This window comes from Pleurodeles waltl, chromosome 12, assembly GCF_031143425.1.
Source record: "Pleurodeles waltl isolate 20211129_DDA chromosome 12, aPleWal1.hap1.20221129, whole genome shotgun sequence".
Classification (NCBI taxonomy): Eukaryota; Metazoa; Chordata; class Amphibia; order Caudata; family Salamandridae; genus Pleurodeles; species Pleurodeles waltl.
Window position 1 is genome coordinate 141,065,132 of NC_090451.1, and position 17,781 is coordinate 141,082,912.

General features: G+C 39.8%; 1 long non-coding RNA gene across 1 annotated transcript in view; it reads left to right on the forward strand.

Annotated features, from left to right (window-relative positions):
- LOC138268069 (uncharacterized) overlaps window positions 1–10,969 on the forward strand; it is a 126,544-nt gene extending 115,575 nt beyond the window's left edge. Inside the window, exons 3-4 of the long non-coding RNA XR_011199916.1 lie at window positions 6,020–6,145; window positions 9,163–10,969. This is a non-coding gene — a long non-coding RNA (uncharacterized lncRNA). The remainder of the gene's footprint in view (window positions 1–6,019; window positions 6,146–9,162) is intronic.
- The last annotated feature ends 6,812 nt before the right edge of the window (window positions 10,970–17,781 follow it).

Genomic DNA, 17,781 nt, shown 5'->3' on the forward strand with positions numbered 1-17,781 from the left:
GAGGGTAGCACATTTGCTGGAGAGACCTGCATTTTCTCTAGTCTCAGTTTTGAATAAAAGTAATGTAGAGGGTTAATGTGTCTCCTGCAAAGCACCTGTAGATGACAGATTTTTATTTTATGTTGCTAAGTAAGTGAGTTACTGCTTTTAACACATTCTTTTGTTACTTGCAGTTCCTAAATTGTAATTCTTCCAATATAGCACAGCAAGCTATGAAAGAAATGTGTCTGTTACACATTGTAACCCCACTGTCTTATGTAACACATCTTGTACATTGATTTGCACATTCATGGAATCTATTTTCTGTGTATAATGTGTACCTCTGATGTAAAGCGCTCTGACACCCTTCATAGGGATGAGTAGCCGAATAAAAGAAATAAAACAAAATAGTGGTATTTAAATTGTTGTCTAAATAATGGGACAGACCAAAATATCTGGCCTTCTTGCAAAGTATGAATATCTCTTATATATAGGGGCTGATCACTGTAAATAGTATGCCTCTTTTAAATATTTGTGAAGTGATAACAATAAGCTGTGCTTCTTTGTTTCATCTCCTTTGCATTTGCATCAAGGTGTGAGGATCAGATAGGTCCTCCTTAGTACAGTGGAACAATTGTAGGCCTGATGGCCCCTTAAATTCAGCCTTTGTTATGGGCACCGCAGGAGTCTGAAACGAGAAAGCCGCCTGCTCATTGATGCTCAAAACAAGAGCAGGCAAGTTGCAGGAGGTACTGAATGTGTCCCGGTGTCTGAAAATTACAACCGGACATGTTCAGCATTTTTCAGTGGGGCACACTTCTTGCAGGGCGGATGGCGCCCACTGTTTGAAAATAGGGGGTGGACACCGTGTACCTGCATGCACCCCCGACTTGTGCCCTGGGAGGCCATAGAGAGGGTCGATGGGACTCCTGTCAATTTTTTTTTTGAGGTTTTATTTTGAAGCTTGGCATTGTTTGAATGCTGTCTGATGGAATCTAGATGAATTCTAACTCCAACAAAACAGGTATCCATTTTCTGCCTACAATCACATTCCTTCAGAGACCAAAGTATAGCATAGTTGCGCCTCTCAGCTCTGATGGGAAACAGCCTTCACCTACCTATCTATCTATCTATCTATCTATCTATCTATCTATCTATCTATCTATCTATCTATCTATCTATCTATCTATCTACCTATCTATCTATCTCTCTATATATATCTAGTAGCAGTCACCTGTAGGTAGTTATAGTTAGGTACTAGTGTCTATAGAAAAAAACGTTTTTGTTTTGCTAATATCTTTAGTGCCGCTTGATCAATCTTTACAAACTTTTCCCAACAAATTTCACACTCACGTCAGCTACTGTCTGGAAAGTTTGGGGGTGTTCTGTCAAGTAGGGGCTGAGAAAAAGGGGGCGGGGGTCCCAAAATGCATTTTCCCCATTCATTTTTCCATAGGGATCTTAAACAGCGATAGCGTTGAAACCACTGGACCGAATTACACCAAATTTGTCAGAAAGGTTGCTTCTGGTCCAGAAAGAGGCTGCCATCTTATGAACCAGTGCACGGGCCCAGTGGATGGAAATAGGTGCTGTAAATAGGGGTCAGGGCAGAGGTACTCTGACCCCATGAGGTTCACCAATGAGTGTCTGAGGAATACCTTAGGAGTTTGAAGTGGGTCAAAACTCTTTTCTTTCCATGATCATGGAGTCAAAACTCTGTCATGTCACTCTGCATGGCCTCCCCTGTGTAACGTTGCAACGGAGTCGCAAACCCTGCACAAAAACAACAACAAAGTACAAATTCACACACACACACACACACACACACACACACACACACACACACACAGAGTCATGCACTCTGACAGACCCACTGAGACACTTACACACCCACTCAGAGACACATACACTTGTACACTCACTAATAGAACCAGGCAGTCACTCATACACCCACTCACAATCCCATTGACACCCTCATGCATCCACTCACAGACCCGCTCAGACTCTGATTCACTCACTGACAGACCCACTGAGACCCTCACTCACCCACTCACAGTCCCACTCAGATACTCATGTGCCCACGCACAGACCCTCTCATAATCTCATGCACCAACTCACAGAGCCACTCAGAGCTACATGCACCCCCTCACAGACCCACTCTCACCCTTATGCAGCCACTCACAGACCCCCTCAGAACCCACTCACACCCTCATGCATTACCTCACAGACCCAGTCAGACCCTCACGCACCTAGTCACAGACCCACTCAAACCCCCACACATATATCACAGACCCACTCACACTCTCATGCACCCACTCACAGACCCAGTCATACACTCGCACCCAGTTACAGACCCACTCAGACCCACATTCACCCAGTCACAGACCCACTCACACCCTCTTGCATCCACTCATAGACCCACTCAGACCCTCACGCACCCAGTCACAGACTAACTTGGACCCCCACGTAGGAGCTCACAGACCCACTCACACGCTCATGCACCCACTCGCAGACCCACTCATACACTCATGCACCCAGTCACAGACCCATTCAGATGCACATAGACCCACTCACAGACACACACGCACCCTCATGCAACCACTCAGAGACCCACTCATATACTCATGCACCCACTCTCAGGCCAACTCAGACCCATATGGATCCATTCACAGAACCCCTTAGACATACATGCACCCACTCACAGATCCACTCACACCCTCATACAGCCACTCACAGACCCACTCAGACCCTCACGTGCGCACTGACAGACCCACTCACACTCATGTTTTGACTCGCAGACCCACTTAGACTCTCATGCACCCACTCATAGACCCACTGATACATGCATGCACCCACCCACTCACACCACCACTCAGACTGTCACGTATGCACTTACAGACCAACTCACTCTCTCATGCATTCACTCACAGACCTACTCAGACCCAAATGCACACAGTCTCAGACCCACTGAGACCCTTACATACGCACTCACAGACTCACTCATATCATCATGCACCGTTATGCACCCACAAACAGACCCACTCAGACCCTCGTACACCCATTCACAGAGCCACTCAGAAACTCATCCACTCACTAACATACCCACTTGGACCCTCACGTATGCACTCACAGACCCACTCACTCCCTCATGCATCAACTCACAGAGCCACTCTGACCCCCATGCACTCATTGACATACCCACTCAGACCCTCATATATGCGCTCACAGACCCACTCACACCCTCAGGCATCAACTCAGACCCACTCAGATTATCACATACGATTTTGACCCCCACTCAGACCCTTACCTATGCACTTACAGACTCACTAACACCCTCATGCACCCACTAACAGACCTACTCAGACCCTCATACACCCACTCACAAAACCACTCATACACCCACTTACAGACCCCGCCAGACCCTCATGCACCCACTCACAGACCCAGTCAGACACTGTTGCAGTCACTCAGAGTTCCACTGAGACCCTCATGAATTTACTCACAGGCCCATTCCGACTATCACTTATCCACTCAGAGACCTAGTGAGAGTCTCTTTCATCCACTCAGAAAAACACTCAGAATGTCACATGCCCATTTTCAGACCCACTCAAACACTAATGCATCCATTTACAGACCATATTAGACTTCCAATGAGGCAGTTAGAAGTGTGTTGCAACATAGACAGAGTGAAAGAAATACATATGAAGAATATGTTGCTGTTGTGCACTGTATGTGAACTTTTGGTGTGAGAATCCGCGACTCCCATATTTAAAAAAAAAACAAAATTGAGAATTTCTTGGAAATGTAAGTACTGTTTGGCATATAGGGTGGCTCTAAAAAGAGCCTTTATGTTTATTGTGTGAATATCTTTAGTACAGATAAGAGCGGTTGCAGAGTGTCAAGTTGCTGAGAAACACCCTGTTGCCTTCATCTGTAAAGTGCACACCATCTCTCCCATATATTCCAGCCATCTGGAACTGCAGGTTGTTATTGTACATAGAGCCCATGTTGTGGTCTCTAAGGAATGCTGAAACAGTTTTATTAACATGCTTCCTGGCTTTGTCATTCTTTGGACAGAACTGATTTGACCATTTTCATTTCTGCCTCTGGCATATGTTATGGAATACAAATGTAATGTGAGGGAAAAGGTGCGGTAATTGAACAAAGGGATTCTTCATTAGGATTTCCAATCCTACCCAATCAGTGTGACCAGGTCATTCCCACCACAGTGCACAATAATTAGGTGAGTTGGTTGGCAATCTCCAATACTTTGAACCAATGGAAGCAATTGCTGCCACTTTAACCCTCTCTGGCCAACTCATGTAATATCCACATTAGGCAAATCCAGGTTCCTGTTAATGCCACTCTATCTAGCATACTCACTAGCCCAAAAACGTAGCTGTGACCTACAATCCACACAAAGGGGTGGCAACACACAGGAGAAGGCTGCAGCTGAATGAGGGAGTTTAGAAAATGTGAGGTGCCTAAAAAGGAGGGAGTACCAGATTAAAAAAAAAAACACACATTTAATTAGATGTTGTAAATACAGAGGTAGGTAAAAATAGGTTGTGACAAAAAATATTTAGTTACTTAGTGTGTGACTGGTTCTTATTGTTTCTAAAACAAGTAAACCCTTTTTGGATATGCTTAGATTCTGTAATAGTAACCACACCTGCTAAAGCACACATGAAAGCTAGTCTGCTGCTAACCAACAATGTTGTGAACTTTTTAACTACTGCTACAGTAGAGTATTCTAGTAGAGGTTGCTATGGAAGTTGTGCAGAAAGACTGTGGGAAGAAGGGTATCTTTTAAAGGAGACATTTTTTGCAATATATACATTTTGTAGGAGAAGGAAGTGAAAAAAGGAGTTTTCCCAATTGGATATGATCATAAATTTAGATTGGTACATGAAATCCTACAGAAAATAAGAATCAATATATATTTGCAAACCCCTGACTAGAGTCACGACCCCGTCGCGCAGCTACACGGGGGGCTGCAGTGAGGGTCACAAAGGAGTAGCAACTCCAGCACCACGCAGTAGCAAATTGGTCTACTTACTAAAAGCACAAGAAAGGGTTAAAAGGTACTAACCATTCACATGTGGGATATCATAAGTAAAAGATGAAACACAGTTTGTGATTTGCCAACTTGCATGGTATCACTGAGAGCAAAGGAGAACAAGTTGCCATTATTGATTACTTAGAGCAAGAGTGGTGTACCATTCTTATTCTGAGGTTTCATTATTATATACAGAAAAGCAGCAAAAGTGATATTGGGATAGTATTTCACCTGACAACAGCATCTATTACTGGTATGTGATTCAGAGTGTTAGTTTCAAAGCAAGTTCTGTTTATAAATTAGTGATAAATCTTTATATGATATAGACAAAGCTATATTAAGTGAGCTGTTAGAGAGGTGTTAAAAGTTTCATTCAGATATCTACAAATTTATTTAATGTTTTAGGAAATTATTAACACTATCAGTATATCTATATATTTTTTTAAATAAAGGGTCTCATGGATGAGGCCCAAAGTACACAGTGGCGCAAGAAGTGTCTTATTTTGCTGCTGCTTGTTTCCTGGAAATGGTTGAAATTTGTTGCAGCTGTAAGATACGTTGCTTTTCTGTTCCCTCACCCTGTGCTGTGATATTAGTTGCTACCCATTGCTAATAAAGGTATGCTTGGTGCTGAATAACCAATAATAAGGTTTTTATTTTTGCGGCCATAAACAACAAGGAATGATATATAAAATAACACTACAATATAGACAGTAGTGCATGCAATGTGATGTTGACTGTGGCACTTATGTAGCCACTACAAGAGAGAAATAGATGTTCTTGCTCAAAAAGACACCTAGAAGCAAAGACTGATAGATATGTTTAGTGAGAGGCAAACAAAATGTTTTGTGTTTACAGTGGTGTTATGTACCTTAATGTTGGAGGAGTATATTATAAAGATATATAATTGACAGTGTCTTATGTAAGTGTTAATGTGCTGCTATATTGTTTTGTTTTTCAAATTTCATTTTTAATAACAAGAGATGTTGAAGATGCCAACAAAAAGTAAATGCAAAAGAAAACAGAGGAAAACCTATTATCTACTTGCAACACAGAAATAAAAGGCAGAACATGAGGAGATTGTGCTTAAAGAGAAAACAGTTGCTGGTAAGAGAAGTAGAACATTTCATAAAATTATATGTGGAAAACTGCAAATTGTGAAAAATGAAGTAAATAAAAAGGAAAGTTTAAAGTCAATGAAGAAGGTACATAAATCACGTGAGATGCATACTAATCGTTGAAGAAACCAGATAGGTTAAACAGAAGGCAGCAACAATTCAAAGAAATGAGAGTTTGAATGTTTTGTGCCAAGGTAAGTCAGAATCTTCTAGAAAATATGAAAAAGTACAAAAGAAGAAGGGAAGTACTGAAACAAAATCAACGGGTTGCAGCTGTAGTTAAGGCATTTGCCTTGAAGAGAAATCGTTTTATTTTGATTCTGAGAAGAATGTGAACACTGGATAAAACAGTGTTATTTATCAAGAGATGCAGCCAAATGAACAGAGTGATTAATAAAAGTAATTTTTGTAAAACATTTAGAGGTGAATGGAATACCTCTAGTATGGAGCCTTTCTTTAATGAAGAAGGGTATTTACAAGAGAACATATTAGTGAATGCAGTGGATTCAACTGATTGATGTTATGAGATAAAGGATAGGAGTCCAGTTGAAAGAGAAAAGATTGTTCCTAGAAATGTGGAAGAGGTGGTAGGAGAAAAGGTTCATGGAAGACACAGACAAGCTCCTGTGTACAAATGGAATTGTAACAGTATTTGTACTATTTGGCAACAATCAATTGATTTGTTGAAGACATTTGTTCGGACATTTCCACATAGAACTTTGAAATAGAAAATTTGATTTTGAAAGGATTAAATCCATGCAAAGTTAGAAAGCGAACCAATTTACAGGGACATTCATGAGCCTGTTTATCCAAGAAAGTGTGCCAAAGCACCTTTCATCACTTTAGGGCGTAGGCAGTTCACCATTCAAAAATACATAGTTTAGTTAGGAGACTTTACTTTGTGAAGAGTCCAGCATTATCTTTAGGAGAGATGAATAGAGTACTTTTGCATGGTACTGTATTAGAGGTAGAAAAAGTTTGTGAGCATGTGCAGTTTCACTTCTTTGGACCTGAAGACAAATCTAGGGAGAATGAGGAATTTGTAGGTAAAGGTATTGAGGAAGACATTACAGGTATTGCTACTCACAGTTTTGAACAAGAGATTATACAGTTTAATACAACTTATTCTGAAAGAGCAAACTATGTTTCCATTGCTGTAGACACACTCACTGTAAAAGTCAAACATGAAATGTTGATGTCATTTCCAAAACTGAAGGGGGAAACAGAGAAAACTGGCAAGAATTAGCTCCTTATTTATTTGTAGAGGAGCATTTTGACTTGTACCTTCAACAAGTTTTATGCAAGTACTGCTATGATAATTTAGAGGATTAGAAAACAGCAGCTAGAGCAGTGTATAACAGGTAGAACTTGTGACTATTCCAGAACAATTACAATACTTAAATGTATATGTATATATTCTTATAAAATCTGCACACCCTTTTCAAGCAATTATACAATTGGAACCAAAGACAGGTAAATTGCATCCAACAGAGTTATTGAAAGGCCTTATAGGAAGAGTAGTGTATTTGCCATTAGACTTTAAAAAACATTGTAACTGTAGGAATAGACAAAAAAATAATGAAGAACAACTTATTTTTCTGGTAAATTGTGTACCGATTAAAAATAAAACAATTTGGCAAGAGTTTGTTGACATTAATAAAGTAAAACAAGCAATATTAATCCTGGTACAAAATAATATTTATTGTAAAAATGTTGATGTGGAACCTAATGTACTCAAAGCTGATGATGAGAGTTTGTTAGGAAGTGGACAAATTGAAAAAGTTGATGATGAGAGTTTGCCAGGAAGTGGACAAATTGAAAAAGTAGATCCATCTCAATCAGAGCATATTTATGAGCACTATAGTATATATCCGTTACATTCCAAATAACTCATTGGTGATGCTATTGACCTTTTCCAAATGAGGCAAGCTAAAGGAGCTCCCCTGAGTGTGTGGGAAAAAGTTTAGAGGCTCGTTGTTTTCCCTACTTGTTTCCCACTGGAGTAGGAGGTAGGTATGATGTCCGGCCCATATAAATATCAGCAGCTGAATACCGATCAACACAAGGATCCAAGATTCAGACAGTGTATCCCATAAATATTTCACCTTCTATTTGAGAGTGACTTGTCTGGACTTTCATATGCAATGAATCACATTCTAAAAGCAGGAGTTAATCTTCAAAATATGTCTTAAAAGAATTTTGTCAACAGAGTTCAAGAAAAGGATATACAAATTAATTGAATGGTGTGCCAACATGGCACCAATGAATATTGGTTCCGCCATCATGGAGAACTGAAGTGTATGTTGAGAAACCTAGGACCTCCAGCCTAGCTTTTGACATTGAGTTGTGCGGAGTATGTGTGGGATGATCAAATTCAATTCGTGAGAGAAGCACACTCTAACGTAAAAGATATACATTTGAAGACAGTTGGAGAACTGTGCTCATTAGATCCTGCTAATGTTTGTAGATATTTCAGCCACAGGTTCCAAACTATGCTTGCTTTTATCTGCAAAAACAGCAATCCTCCTCCTCCTAGAGAAATTATTTCTTTTTGTGGAAAGAGTACCAGGCGAGAGGTGCTCCTCACATTCACATGCTACTATGGATAAAAGACACACACAAATTTGGAACAGAAAGTGATGTGTCTGTGTTGTGTTTTATAGATGAGCATGTCATATATACTATATACCAAAAAAGATTGGTGAAAAAGGTCTCAGAGAACAAGGTTTTCATTTTCAAACACACAGCTGTGGGAAATAATGGTATCATACATACACGTCCAAAGAAAAAGTTTATACAAAATGTTGATCTGGATTTCCAAGACCTGGCATTTCAGAAGGAAGGGTAAAAAGCTTCTTGTCTACAGCCAGACATACACTAATACGGAAATCACCAAAGAACACATACAACTTAAAAAGAAGTGAAGATTACAAATATATTAATGACTACAATCCTGTGATTTTAAATATGTGGAATCCTAACATGTACTTTCAATTTGTTGCACAGGACTCCATTGCTGTGGCTCGATATGTGACATCATACATCACAAAATCTAAAAAAAACAGAGATGAAGGAGATGTCGGAGGAGATTTCTGCAAAGAAGACTCTTAGCAAGAAATTGTATTTTATCCGTTTGAAAATGCTTTCTAATAGGGAAATGGGGTCCTATGAAGCCTGTGGCAGATTGAGTTTGGCTAGTTTGTTCTAAAAAATGAACGTAATTGTGTGGGTAAGTCTTGGTCTATCTACTACAAGAAACAGAATATTGAAGTCTTTCCCTGAAATGCAGTACCTGGCAGAGTTTGATAACCAGAAAGTACAGACATTGTAAAATCAAATATGTAGGATACATACTATCCAAGACGAAATCCACATTAAGAAGACATGTCTTTATGAAATTCTTCAAAACTACATATATAGAAGTAATGTAATTGAAAACATAGAAGAAGGAAAATATCCAGTTTGTGGATGTGATGGATGCTTAGTGAAACATGAAAAACAAAATGTAATTAACTATCCAAAACTTAGCTGGCAAACTCCTGAGAAAAGAGAATTTTTCTATTTAGCACTTTTTTAACTGTTCAAACCTTGGCGTACTGAATTGGAATTACTTGGATATTATGACTGCTATGAAGATTGTTTTAATGCTGTCAAAGATAGTGTTCAGTGTCTTATGTTTAAAAACTACTTACAAATGTTAAATGATGAGATACTATAAGAAGAAAGGATTGTTGCTGAAGTAGCTAGTTCTCAAAGCAGCCAAAGTTCAGCACCTTCAAGTCAGGATCCTATTGGATAATCTATTATTGAAAATGAAGCTGCAATAGGTATGAATGACTTGGAAACTGCAATGGAACAAGCTAGACAGGAGTCTGTAGACCTGGAACAGTTAGTTAGACAGTTCAGCAATGAACAGAAAGACATTTATATTGAAGTGAAAGACAATATAAGACATGGATTTCTTCATGAGAAGAAAGAATGCAATTTCTCATCATTCATTCTAATATTAATATACATTAGAAGTCAAGCTTGTACCGGAACAAGCTTTTTAATTAAAGTTATCTCAACTTACCACAGAAAACTATAGATTCCAATTTATAGTGTATGTAATAACAGCACCTACTGGATTAGCTGCAGACAATATAAAGAGAATAACATTACATAGACTAGTTATGCTACCAGTATAACATGATAATAAACTGGAATACCAGAAGATATCTGGTGGAGCTTCTCATGAGGTAGCAAGAGTTTTAAAGAAAATCAAGCTTTTGATTATTGATGAGGTAAGCATGGTTTCAAATCTAATGCTTGCCTTTGTTCATCTGCGAATGCATGAGATTTTAAAAACTCAATATGATGTCCTGTTTGGAGGAAAGCATTTGATTGTTTTTGGAGACCTACTGACCTACTACAACTTACTCCTGTAAAAGGACAGCTTGTTTTCAAAACTCTTTCACATGAAGGGAATCAAAACTTTTTAGGAAGTATTGGCAATGTCAACATTTGGCAATATTGTCAATACAAGGAACTTGTAAAAAATATTTGTCAAGCTTCTGACATGGAGTATAGAAACATTCTAAAGGATATTAGAGTGGACGTTCTGACACAAGAGGCAAAAGTGATGTTGGAAAGTAAACTTTTTGAGAAACTGTTTTCCTTTAAGAAGATGGCAGCAGAGCTAATGTATAACTTTTGTAAAGAGGGGAAACAGATTGTTTCTTTGATGCCTGCACTTCAAGAGTGTGCTGCATTTAAGGACGAATTACTAAAACTAGAGAATGAAGACATTTTGGAGATTACTGCTATTGAGAAAATGGACCATCAAGGAAAAACTATACTACTCAGTGAAAAAATACATGATAAATTGAACTCTTTGGAGGAATCTGTTTTTCTCTTGCACCCTTTCACTCACCCATACAGGTAATCATGTACCCATTTATTCACCCTTAGAGACACTCATGCACTCATTCAGTCACACATACAGACGTTCACGTACACATTCACTCAGCTGTACACCCACTAATGCATCCAGTCACTCATCCATATATTCAATTATTCACCCAGTGATTCACCTATACAGCTACTCATGCATCCTACCACTCATCCATACAGCAAATTACCCACCAAGTCACCTATCCATGAAGGTATGCACCCAGTCACTCACCCATACAGTTAGTGAGGCATCCATTCACTCACCCACACAGCCCCTCACACACTCATTCACTCAGCCATACAGTCACTTATGCACCCATTCACTCACCCATTCATCCTGATATACCCATTTAGTCACTCATAGAGCCACTTTTGCACACAGTCACTTAGCCATAGAAAGACTTTCACATCCAGTCACTCATGTATACAGACACTGATGCACCCACTGACACACCCCACAGCCACTCATTCACCCATTCACTCACTTATACAGCCACTAATGCACCCAGTCACAAATCGATACAGCAAGTCACACCCCTAGTCACTCACTCATACATCCACTCATGAACCCACAAAATCACTCCTGAGCCCACTCACTTGCCCATACAACCACTCGTACACCCTTTCACTCACTCATACAGCCACTTATAAACCCATTCACTCTCTCTCACACACCCTCATGCACCCACTCACTCAGCCATACAGGCAATCACACACAGTCACTCACCCATGCACCAACTCATGCAGCCATTCACTCAGCGACACAGCCACTCACACACCTTTTTGCTCACCCATACAGCCACTCACACACTCAGTCACTTATCCAACAGTCACTCATGCACCCAGTCACTCACCCATGCAGCCAGTCACACAACAACTCACTCACCTATACACCAACTCATGCAGCCATTCAGTAACCTGTACAGCTACTCATACACCCATTCACTCACCCATACAGCCACTCACAAACCCAATCACTCAGCCATACACCAACTCATGCAGCCATTCACTCAGCTACAGAGCCACTCACACATCCATTCACTAACCCATACAGTCAGTCATGCACCCAGTCACTCACCAATACAGTAATTCATGTACCTAGTCACTCACCCATACATGCACTTATGTGCCTAGTCACGCACTAATGCACCCACTCATTAATACAGTCACTCCTGCACCTTATCACTTATTCTTACAATCACTCTTGCAGCTTTTCACTCACTGATAAAATCACTCACACACAAACTCACTCATACAGTTAGACATGCACCTACTTAATTAACCATACATTCACCCATGCACCCACTAACTGATGCAAATGACAAACAGACATATAACATATAATTATTCTTTATTTGACCAGGATTGTGGTTCTGAAAAGAACCATTTTTAATGTCTTTTAAAAAGTTTTAACATTTTTTTGTTTTTTTAAAAACAATTTTGGTTATATATTTTTTCTTTTTTTGTTGAAAAAAACATATTCAGCAGTAGTGTTAACTAAAAAATAACACAAACTTTGTTTGTTTCTAAACAGGAAAAAAACTAGCACTTGTGTGCATTGACAGCATTTATTATGCTCTGAATGGATTATTCTACTATGAACAATGTACGTTTGCATTTCATGCAATGTTGTCCTATTGCAGCAAACTCTGGTATAATCAAAGTAGATGTTGTAGGCATTACGGATCCAGAAGATGTCCCGGGTTGGAGATCCTGGGTTCCAGCAGTGCCAAGGGTGAGTTCTCTTTCTGTTTGTGCCCTAGCAAGCCTAGCACTGTGCATGCTCTCAAGGTGCTTTAACATGGAAGATGTTCCACAAGACTAGTTACGCTCAGAGCCCCGTTATAACACTTTCTTGCATAGACTGCAAGTAACTTTTTGTGCATTCACCTTCCTCTGTCCCTCCGGTATGATGAAGAAAGTCCACACAATGCTTTCCCTCTTCTTCCTTGGGGGTTCCTCATCTTCAGAATGGCTGCGGGACACATCATTGTTTGGTGGAGAAGCAGCTGCCATATTCTTCTTACTTCCAAAAACAGAGAAACCCCCCCCAAAAAAATAACCAAATTTGGTCTAAAGATCACAGGTCTGCAGTAGTTCTAACAAACCCAAAGGATGATGAAAAACGGGAGGGGCCTTCCTATACAAGCAATTGAAGTGTGTTCCACCAATCAAATTGTTTATTTTCCAGTCACATGATGTTTGCAGCGTGATTGTGTACACACCACGTCTCCATTGCGGCTCTGCGAAATAGTATAAAAAACATGAATTTAAAGATATCTATTTATATTTATAATAATAGTTTTTCTAATATAATAGTAAATCTCTAACCTCAAAATATATTTTAAGGCTCTGGTTATATACCAAATCATACTGTTAAAAATGTGGTATATTTGTGTCTCCACTTCGTGACACCAGAAATACATTGCGGCACGGTTTGCGGATCCACAGCAACTCCACAAAAAAAACCTGTAAAATAACTTTTCTATACAAAATTGTATTTTATAGCACTCTATAAATTAATCTCTTAATGTGATTCATTCTCATGAAATGTGTTTTAACAGTACTGGAAATACGATAAAGACACAACTCCTGCGTGAATATTCGCTATAGGGATGCAACTCCAAAAACTATTTAAAAAAATTAAAAATAAAGTATATATCAATAAAATATACATGTACATATTTTATGCCCTATACATTTTTTTAAAAGGAAAGAAAAATACAAAATCCTACAAATTATACTTTTAAACTACTGAAATTAAAAAAATACAAATTAACTTAAAATACTAACTGTTACAGAGATATTATAGTTTAGAAAATAAAAGTAGAAAGAAAATAGCCTTCTTCAAGAAAATAACATTACATGAACATTGTTTTTATTTACTACAATTAAAAAATACACATAATCACTGAAAAAAATAACATTCCAAGTACGTTGTAGTCAGTAATTAGATTTAAAAAAAATTGAAATTCATTGAAAAAAAAACACAAAGGTTACAGGGACATTATAGTTAGGAAATGGAATAAAAAATCCTTAGAAAGTCTCTTAAAAAACCAAAGGTTATAGGGACGTCATAGTTAGGGTAACATTTTATGTCATACAAAACCATATATATACAATTCATATATATAGATATATGCATCCACAATGCAGTTTGGCGTTGCTGGTCAGCACCAGACTGCCAGCGGTGCCTCCAATAGCACTACGCCACCCACGCCTCGAACATCCTCCAGCTTCTTCTTGTCCAAAAGAAGACTCCAGGCACTCTGTGTGCGTGTAGAAACCAAATATTTATTGAACTGCGATGGAAACAACAGAACGCGTTTCGGCAATGACGCCTTTCCCAACCGGTCTGTTACGCCATATTGGCAGTTAATAAATCCCCTACCTGAGTGCTCACTTCCCGCACAGTGTCAGGGACAGAAAGAAAATGCTACTCTCTTATTCACCCTTATATAGTGCATTTAAACCAATTTTTACATCATGTCCATTTTACACACTATCTGTTTCAGAGCTGAATTCACAATACTCTAAACAACTTGGTACTTCATTCACTATTCTAAACTCATATAACTTGCTCATATTGCTATATTGTTTAGACAATATAAACCTTTGTACTTATTTCTCATTCTCATAACTTCAATTTTTTTTCTAAATTATTCAGATTTACAGCACGGCTTAGCAGGTTCTAATTGTTCCATCATAGATCCATGTATCTAATTATACTGTTAAAAAATCCAACAACTCTTTACTTTAATACCCAATACATGTTAAGTACTGCAATATAATTTGTAAATAATATAATACAAACATCCTTCAAGTATGATCCTTCACAAAATAACGTCCCAGTGGGCCATCACCCCCTTCCAATTCAAACATATATACTTGTTTATAAACATTTAATTTCACTTTGGTCTAGTGTGCTGATACAGTCAGATATAATAGCCTCTATTGCTCTTCTTGAGTATCGGATCATCGTCCCTCAGCTCTAAAACACAAAGACAAAATTAAAACCATTTAAAACCTCCATAACCTCAAATAGAATAATTATCCATCTACACATTTTAAGCTAAAAGAGTTACATTATATATACATTATTTAAATAGACTTATAGGCCCTCATTATGACATCAGCGATATTCTCAGAATACTACCAATGCCAAGGGCGCCAGAAGACCTCCAGTGCTGGTGGTCTTCCGCCCACCATATTATTGACACTGCAGGATTTCTGACACAGTAAGGGCGGAAATCCTGCAGTTACCATGCTGGCGGACGGTGGTGCCCTAGCGCTGCTACCACCAGCTCCGCCCCGCCAGTAGGACGCCGCCAGCCATATTAAGGCCATTAGTAAGGCCTGGCAGTGTCCTGCTGGCGGGGCGCTGCTGGCGGTGGCAGCACCCCTTCCCGTACCCTGCTGGACGACCTCCTCGCTGGACAAGTCGGGGTCCAACAGGGGAGGGGGTTGGAGGGTGGGGGTGTTTTGTGTGAGTGTGTGGTGTCTGCCTGTGTATATGCATGTGTGTGTATGAATGTGAGTGTTGTGGTTGTAGGCGTGTGAGTGAATGCATGTATGAAAATTGAAGTGAGTGTGTGTCTGCATGTCAGTGTGTATGCGTGCCTGAATGGGTGTTTGGATGTATGTATGAATGCATGCCTGAATGCGTGTTGGTATGTATGATTGAATGCATGCATGGAAGTGTAGGTTAATGGGTGTATGCGTGCTGCGTGTGGGTGTCTGTGTGTGTGTATGCAGGGAGGAAGGTGTGGGGTGAGGGGCACTGTGACTGTAGGGGGAGTGGAGGGATGGGAGATGATGTGAGTGTGTGTGGCTGTGTGTGTGTATGGCTGGGGGGTGGGGGCAGTTGTGTGGTGGGTGCGTGTCTGCATGTGCATGAATGGGTTTTGTGTCTGTGGGTGTGTGTGTGTGGGGGGTGTTTGTGAATGAATCAGGGGTGGGGGTGTGTGTTTGAATCAGGGGTGGGGGTGAGTTTGGGTGGGGGTGGGTGGGGTTGGTTAGTTGCTTGCTGGGAGGATGGGGAGCCACCTAACCGGTGACAGGGAAGGAATGTCCTGTCACTGTTTGGCCCTACCGCCATGGTTTTCGTGGCATTGCTAACACTGTGGAATCCATGGTGGTAGGCTGGCTCATAATGCCACCAGCGGTACTCTGTGGTCCTCCGGATCAGAGATGAATATCCCCGGCCTGGCGGTTTATACTGCTATGGCGGTATGAGTGGTGATGTGGTGGGTTGGCAGCGGCCAACCCGCCACACTCATAATGTGGCGGTATACACCGCCAGCCAATTGGTGGTGATACCACCACATTAACCCTGACAGTCAAAAGACCGCCAGGGTCATAATGACCCCCATAGTTCTTTGTCTATCAAACGTGCACATATAGTTCTTACCTACAATTTAATCCATTAGGTTCTTTGCTATCTAGGGCAAGTATATATTTAGACTCCAATATTCTTAACTTCTTTTCTCTGTTGCCACCTCTACTATCTGCCGCTATACCATCAATGACACTATATTTAAGATCTCTTACATCACCCCCATGCTCTTCTTTAGAGTGTCTGGCAACTGGATATGTTAGATCACTTTTCTTAATTGCCCTCATGTGCTGGCACCGGAAGTGTGGTACTTCCTACATAAATCTTGGGACAGCTGCATTTAAGTATATATACCACCAATTCACTTTTACATGTAAACTGTCCTTTGATTTTATGTCTTCCCCCTCTTTTCAATTCTGTGATATTCTCTCCATTTTTACAAGCTTTACATTTGGCACATTTCTTAAAGCCACCACTCGATTTTAACCTACTATTTTTGTTCCTCCTGATATCACTTCTCAATACTTTGTCTCTTAATGATTTACTTCTCCTGTAAGTGATCTGTGGGCATAGAGTAAGTGCGGCACCCAACACTGGATCGCTTCTCTACAAGTGCCAATGTTTTCTCAGAACTGCTCTCATCTCCATATGTGCTGTGTTGTATGTCGTTATAAATCTGTACTGTACCTTCCTGGAATGTTTTATCTTATGTCCAGCAAATGAAAGTGATTCCCGACTTCTCCCTGCTAGCTTGAAACATGCCTTTTTCAAAGTCTTGTCCTTAATAACCCCTGTCCTTTAACCTCTGGACTTCTTCTTGCACAACTCCAAAGTCTATGTTGTTATTACTTATTCTTCTCACCCTAAGCAGATCACCATAGGGGATACTCTCCTTTAAAAGGATAGGATGGAAACTGCTTGCATGTAAAATGCTGTTACATGCACTGGGTTTTCTGTGCAGGGTGGTCTCTAACTTCTTATTCACCACTTTAATTTTCACATCCAAAAATGCAAATACATTTTCATTTATGTTGCTTGTAAAACTTACATTTAAATCATTCTGATTTATCTCTTTACAAATTGCAAAGCACTCCTTTTATACTCTTTCCATAATACAAAAATATCCTCTGTGAACCACAACCATAATATAATGTGTGTGTTCCAGACATCCAGAGGAGAGCCATTAAGCACCTGCTCCTCCCACCAGTCCTTGTGAAGCTTCACTTAGCTGGGAGTGAAGCAGCTGCCCATAGCAGTCCTCTGTTGTTGTTATAGATGTTGTTGTTGAAGAAATAATATATGGCGTTTAAAACACCACTCCATCATGCTTACCAACATTCTACTGTGTTTATAGAACC